A 6,577-nucleotide genomic window follows, 5' to 3' on the forward strand; every position below is an offset into this window, starting at 1 on the left:
AGCTAAGGCAGTGTCAAATCGAGCTGTCACAATTGATACCACCTTGTATTATTGCATCATGGCGTAAATGTACATTTGCTTACTTACTTAGGGTTTACACAAGACAATATTGTCAAGACAATTATGTCAAAATGATGTGTTTGTTGTAAACACGGCGAATTCATATTACAACAAACACATAATTTTGACATAATTATCTTGACAATAGCAATACATGCACACTTTTTCACTAATACATGCATACTTTTCCATGCATGCGTTTTTGACAACTAATATGCATATCTTCATTGCCTTGACAGCATTGTCCAATGTAAACGCGCCGTAAATGCGATAGCATGAACACTCCTCGAAAAAATATGTTTACAACTTCTAAATGTTGCATTTTAAATTCAGCAAAAACGCTGCATATGATTAAAATAACTTAATCAGTTACCTACTCCAATTTTCACATAAAAGGGGTTTTCAGCAAAAGTGATAAACTTGATAAAATGATAACTCTATCAGATATATAAAAGAACTGTCAAACTTTGTATGGAAATCTATTTAACCAAAGTTTATCACTTTATCAAAATATTTTGGTGGATAAGTGCATAAATTTCAGCAAAATTGAACCCTGACGGGTTACCAGGTGGTCGCTTTTGCTACGAACACATAAAAAGCAAACGAACACTATGGATGAAGTAAGAATAAGAACGTAACTAGCCATATAAGTTAAATAATAAACAATTTTATGCAAATATTTACCAAGGTGCGTTCATGAAAGAAAGCGAATAAACTGATAAATTTAAGCAATTTATCCCTTTTCACTTAAGATAGACCCCTAAAGTTATTTTGGGAAAATTTTCCAAAACGGATCCAGGCTTTGAAAAAAAAAAAATATTAGGGAGTATAGAGGAGCTTTTTCAGATTCTAAATCTGAAGACCCCACCCTCCGGAGGCTTATAGTTTTAAAGTAATTAGCATTTAAAGTTGCAAAAAATACCGAATTTAACCTCACCTTTTGCTTTGTACACCAATTGAAGTGAAATGTCAGTGCTGCCATACATATGAAAAAATGCCTCAAAAACACAAAACGGAAGCAATAAAAAAATGCAGATAATGATCGCGCGATATTTAATAAAAAAATTTAATTATTTATTGGTCGATTTTTGATTAAAAAGTTTCATTATTTATCGAAGTATCGAGTTTTAGAATATAAAGCGCCGCAGGCGAAAATTTTTAATAAAAAATCGCGCGATTTTTAATTAAAAATTTTCATTATTTATGGAAGTATCGATTTTTAGAATATAAAGCGCCGCAGGCGAAAATTTTTAATAAAAAATCGCGCGATTTTTTATTAAAAATTTTCGATATATATGGAACTATATTAATATATGGTTACTGGGTGTTTTATATAAAATCGCGCGATATGACGATTTTACGCACAACTCCTTTTTGTGTTGGCCGCGTTTTAATAAAATCCTTTAATAGTGGCGTATTTACTTTTAAAACGTATGGCAGCACATATTTGCTCTTACTGTCGGCCATTGTTATTTCTGTTTGTTTGTGAAAAGTGGTAAAACGTGAACACAAGTTTATAAACGCGTTTTACTTAATTAATTGGTGAATTATATATAATAAAAGCATAAAATACGCATGTGAGCATTGAAAATATAACATGTAACACAAAATATAAGTGATAAGTGGCATATTTTAAAAAAATTAGGGGGTGATAGTGGACATTATTTAACAACAAATTGCTAAAATACTATTAGCAATTATATTGTGAGAGTGAACAATTCATGTTGAGGAGGCCTCCCCCAACATCCTCACCAAGTTTCATGACGAAATTCCTTATACTTTCGCTGAAATTTCGATTGGTTCCGTTTTGGAAAGCCCACCCGTTATTTTAGAATAAAATTCGAATTTGCGTTGGTTTCAACCACTGTACTAACCAAAATAGCGAGTTCGAAATTTTACTCGTTGACGGCGCGCACGTTGCGAGAATTTCGTAGATAACACACCGAGTTCCAACAAATAACATCGCAAAATAAAACGTGAAAAAGTATTTGCGAATTTTCAGAACTGTCAAATACTGTTTGTTGGTCCAGAAGAAAATTTTTATGTGCTAATTGTTTCAAGTCGAATTGGTTAAAAAAGAAACACCGTGGTATATAAGCGCAAATCGTAGGTATGTATGTGAGTGTTGATTAGGAGAGCAATTGAATTCAATGAAATTTGTGTGGTGCGTATGTGCAAGTGTCGCACCTGCCTGTTGGCGTTTGATTTGTGGGTGTGTGCGCGAGGCATGCGTTCACCGCGTTCTGTTATGTCAATAATTCATAAAAGATTCAAAGAATTTTAATTCTGGCACTGGTACGACTACCCTGGATACTCGGCATCATTTGGAATTGTTTGGAAAAGGCAAACTTAAGTCAACATTGTCTATTTGAATCAGAAAAATATTTTATTGTTGACTCGCAAATAAATTGATTTTATATGTCGTTTTGTCCGCTGCAATTGAGTATAGAGCAGAGTGCGATGTGAGTAAATTTGTTCATGCCTTTGTAAGTCTTACTTAAGCTATTGTCTATGCAATCAAAAAATTTAGCACCGAAAGACGATTAAAGTGATAAGGCACGAATTTGCATTTGTGGCAAGTGTAGGAATGTTCGATATCGTATCGATTATTATGAATATCGATATTTCGTAGCACGATAATCGACTTTTTAATCGATATTCCAAAGTCGATATATCGAAGACATCGATACTTTACCCGCAATATCGATATTTAAGATGAAATTTGCTTAATAATACGATGTTTCCACGTTTCGTAATTCGCTCTCTAAGTAATTCGCTAAGTAATTCGTGAATTACCCTGTTTCCACGCCACATATTAGTAATTCGTTTGGCAGCTCTAGTTCTTGTTCTTGTTCTGCGCTATTTAATATTATTTTTGTGTATTGTAAATATCGGAGATGGAGCTAAAATTTAAGTTATCATCAACAATTTTAATTTATATAGAGAATATTTTATTAATATTCTATAACTAGAAAAAGTGCCAGCAATTGGGACCAGGCCGGTGAAAACTTCGATATATTTCCGATAAATATTAGAGAAGGCACCGATTCGTTCGTCATTCGCATGGTAATTCGATCTGAATTACCTACAAATGAGGTAATTCGCTCTCAAAATTTTGTATGGCGAATTATGTAATTCGGAAGGTAATTGGCAAGGCGAATGACGAATAAGAGAGCGAATAACGAATAAGAGCGAATTACGAGCGTGGAAATGCCGTATAAGGAAAATCTTTAGCTATTTGTGCAACGATTTAGGAGTGGGGGCGGAGGGGCGGGGCCGTCGACCCCAAACCTACCCCCTAAACGACAGGGGATGGACGCCGCTTTATGAAACCAAAAACACTCATTTCGTCGTCCATGATTTTTTTTCTGACGTTGGCCAACATTTTAAAATCATAAAATTAAAAAAAAAAATTTAATTGTTCACAATTGTTGTTGTTTGAGATTGAAAATGAGAATGTGTGTGTGAGTTTGAGTTTTGATTTTAAAATTATATTGTTGGCAAACGTCAGACTGCCTCGCGATGGTTTTATACTAGGTTCACATATAAGTAGATTATCCTCGTTTTCGAGCTTAACACCCTAATCTGTAATTAGAACAAGAGATTAGCCATAAAAAATTCGCCCCTTGTCAATCTGCAATTATAAAATAATATCAGATTTAACCGATAACTTTTCGGTGTCCATCCTAGTTTTATCGATTGTTTTTGCGAAAAAGAGATGTGCCAAATGTAAAAGTAAACAAAAATGGACGCTAGCAAGGAAAAGAGGTTTGTATATGTATTTTTAATAAAATGTTAAGTTAAAATATATTTATATTTCTTAATATAGCAGAAAAACGTGATCGCGGTGGCACAGAGAAGAAACATAACTTTTCCTTGAGATGTGAGAATAACAAGCACAACAAATTTGACGGCTAATAATCTGAGATTTGCCTGTGTAAACGGGGTGATTAAAAAACGAGCTTTGATTGAGATAATATTGATATGTGAACATAGTTTTACCTTGTTATGTTTTTATCATGCTGTATACTTCTTTTCCACGTTAATTCGATTTTTGTGAAAACTATAAAAGGTATATGTATAAATATGTATATCAAATGAAAGAGAATTAAATTCTCTATCAAATGACATCAAAATTTCATAAAATGTGTAATTTTAATTTTGACCTTTAATAATTGTTGTTGTTTCCCAAAAAAAAAATATATATATATATATCGCTACGCTCACCTCAATGATCTCCATCGATCCCCATATCAATTTTTTTAATTTGAGAATTGTAGGTATTCTACATTTATGCCTTCTATGCAATTGGGAGTAGGATTTTTAACGTCGATTTTTCGATGTCGATATCGTTCAATCCGTTATATCGCCATATCGGTTTTACATGCAATGAAATGAATCGATTCATGATATCGATACTTTCTTAAATATCGAACATTTCTAGGCAAGTGTCTGCAGTACTAGGTATGCCCAATATTCATCGATATTCGATTTTATCGATGATAAGACGTAAAATATCGATGTTTTATAATCGCGTGCGGACTGTAGAACATCGGCACGTCGATACCTTGCACACATAATCGAAGTGTCGATGATTCGCTGTTCATAAATACATATGTAGTTACAACTTTGCATTTCAGGTGACGTTATACCTGAACGTGGTTGTACGTATGTAAAACAATAATTCATAAAAAAGGCGAAAGTAGTAAAATATTTGATATGATTTTAAGTTGTTTAATAAATTTGTTTGAAACAAGTCGGAAATTTATACATAATTTCGAGGAAATAATGCATGAGAATAAATAATGTTAAAAATTGAGCGAACGCTTCCAATAGAACTGCTTACTTCCGTATTTGAGAATGATATCGATTGTGTAAACTCGATGAGTGTCGGTCGATGAAGATCGCTTCTCATAAAAACCATTTGCGGTTCGGAGGCGACCTAGAATTTTAGGTCCCTTCATTTGCGTGATAAGCTAAACACGCACATTACGGATGTGGAATGTTCGATATCGTATCAATTCTAAATAACGATATGGCACGATTATCTATATTCCAAGGTCAATATATTGAAGACATCGTTACTTTACCCGAAATATCGATATTTAAGTTGAAATTTATTTTTCATCTACAAAAAAGTGGATGGGAAAGTACTAAAGTAGGTTTAATCAGCAGCTTTATTTAGCTCTTAAGTTTGACAAACCGCTTGAGTCGACCGGCATGCCGTTTTAATCGTCACTAAATATACACGATGGAAATAACACAATTAGGTGAGTTGGCAGGTATAATATTATATTCAATTGGGAGTAGGATTTTCAACATCGATTTTTCCGATACCGGTATTGTTCAGCCCGATATATAGCCATATCGAATTTACATGCAATGAATTAAATCGATTCCTGATATCGATACTTTCTGAAATATCGAACATTCCTATTATGCAGACATGGGAAGGAATAAAACGATACCATGGAAGTATCGATACCTGTACTTGTAAGTAGCATCGAAGGAAAGTATCGATACCTAGCAAGTATCGGGCTAAAAGTATCGATACCTACTTATATCGATATTTGTACCTATATAAGAATAAGTTGCGTTCCCTAACTCGCAAGAAGTTGCAAGAATTTGCAGGAATTTACCAGAAAACATTCCCGTACTCGGTTCTCTGGCAAAGTAGGGAAAAAGTGGGAGAGTAAAATCGGTCCATTCTTTGTTAGAAGTTGCAAGCAACTTTTGCTGGTAAAATGTCAAATGATTTGTAAATTTAATAGGCAAAAACAAAAGTACATATGCATTTTCACCATATTAAATATATCGTAGCGAAGAAATATAAAGTTTTGTAAGTATTTTTGTTGATTTGCTAGTGTATTTGCGTATAATTTAGCAGACCGCCAAATGATAAAAAACGCCATGTAAACAAAACGGCGTGAATTTTTGTCAAAGTAACTTGCGTGACTATCATTTTTGATTTTAGGCGAATTGCAGAGGTTTAAAAGGGAAAATTTTGGGAAATGTTTAGGGGAAAATTTTAGTTTGGCATCCCCCGCGTACAAAAAAAAGGTTTTAATGCAACTATTTTGGGCTGCAATTTAGTTTGGCATCCCCGGAGTTCCGCATTAAGGTAGCTATGGAACGATAGAGGGAGTTCTCCTGATTGCAAATATATATACTTTTAGCCGCAGCAGGCTTCTAGTTTTTAAGTTATTTGTTGTTAAAGTTTGTAAATTGAACTAACCTCTCGGCGCTATTTCACACAATAAACACTTTATTTATGTGCACACTTCGGCAAAATAGGGGAAAATTTTAGTTTGGCATCCCCCGCGTACAAAAAAAAGGTTTTAATGCAACTATTTTGCCGAAGTGTGCACATAAATAAAGTGTTTATTGTGTGAAATAGCGCCGAGAGGTTAGTTCAATTTACAAACTTTAACAACAAATAACTTAAAAACTAGAAGCCTGCTGCGGCTAAAAGTATATATATTTGCAATCAGGAGAACTCCCTCTATCGTTCCATAGC

General features: G+C 33.8%; 1 protein-coding gene across 1 annotated transcript in view; it reads left to right on the forward strand.

Annotated features, from left to right (window-relative positions):
- The first annotated feature begins 5,661 nt into the window (after positions 1 to 5,661).
- LOC108355563 (UPF0047 protein YjbQ) overlaps positions 5,662 to 6,577 on the forward strand; it is a 58,895-nt gene continuing 57,979 nt past the window's right edge. Inside the window, exon 1 of the mRNA XM_017606719.1 lies at positions 5,662 to 5,899. The gene's annotated coding sequence lies outside the window, so the exon portion shown is untranslated. The remainder of the gene's footprint in view (positions 5,900 to 6,577) is intronic.

The sequence above is a fragment of the Rhagoletis zephyria genome, unplaced genomic scaffold (assembly GCF_001687245.7).
Source record: "Rhagoletis zephyria isolate East Lansing unplaced genomic scaffold, Rhagoletis_zephyria_1.1 Rzeph_scaffold_00164, whole genome shotgun sequence".
Lineage (NCBI taxonomy): Eukaryota > Metazoa > Arthropoda > Insecta > Diptera > Tephritidae > Rhagoletis > Rhagoletis zephyria.